Raw genomic sequence first — 890 nt, forward strand, 5'->3', positions numbered from 1 at the left:
TGTGTGTGTGTGTGTGTGTGTGTGTGTGTGTGTGTGTGTGTGTGTGTGTGTGTGTATTGTGTTTGGTGTGAGTATGTGAATGAGATTGTTAATGGTGCGCATGTGGATATAGTTTTAATTGAATGCGTAGGTGCGGTCGGTGCATGAATGCGTCCTTCTGTTTTCTATTTGTATGTTTGCCTATGTGTTTTCGTGGGTGCGAGTAGCTTTGTGTGTAGACGCGCCAATACATCTGTGTGTGTGTGTGTGTGTGTGTGTGTGTGTATGTGTATGTGTGTGTATGTGTGTGTGTGCGTGCGTGCGTGCGCGCGTGTGTTTGTGTGTGTGTGTGTGAATAAACTATCATCTAAACCACGCAAAAATGAAAATAACACTGACATCTCATTTGAACAGATATATTTACCAAAATTACATAAAGATATCTTGAAATACTAAAGAGTAAATTTATTCAATAAAATCAACATTGGCCTCAACCACGGCCTCCAGATGACTTTGGAATCTCCTGCAACTCTTCTGGGTGGTCTTCAATGCTGCCATAATCAGTTCGTCTTTGGTATTAAAAGAAGTTTTGTTGGTTTCTAGCTCGATTACACCCCACACATAATAATCTAGGGGGTTGCAGTCTGGGGAGTTAGGTGGCCACATGTTAGGGATGATGTGGTCACAAATATTGTCTGACAGCCATGACTGGCTTATCCTGCTTGTATGGCATGGTGCAGAGTCCTGTTGCCAGACATAACGTCTTCCAACAGTCACCCTCTTCACACAGGGCAGCGCTACCTCTTCCAGGCACTTGATATAGGACCCCGTGTTGAGACTGCAGCCGTGTGGAAGGATGAATGTGTGTTTGTTCGCAGCTCTACCTCTCCACATATATATATATATATATA

The sequence above is a fragment of the Octopus bimaculoides genome, chromosome 17 (assembly GCF_001194135.2).
Source record: "Octopus bimaculoides isolate UCB-OBI-ISO-001 chromosome 17, ASM119413v2, whole genome shotgun sequence".
NCBI classification, from domain to species: Eukaryota; Metazoa; Mollusca; class Cephalopoda; order Octopoda; family Octopodidae; genus Octopus; species Octopus bimaculoides.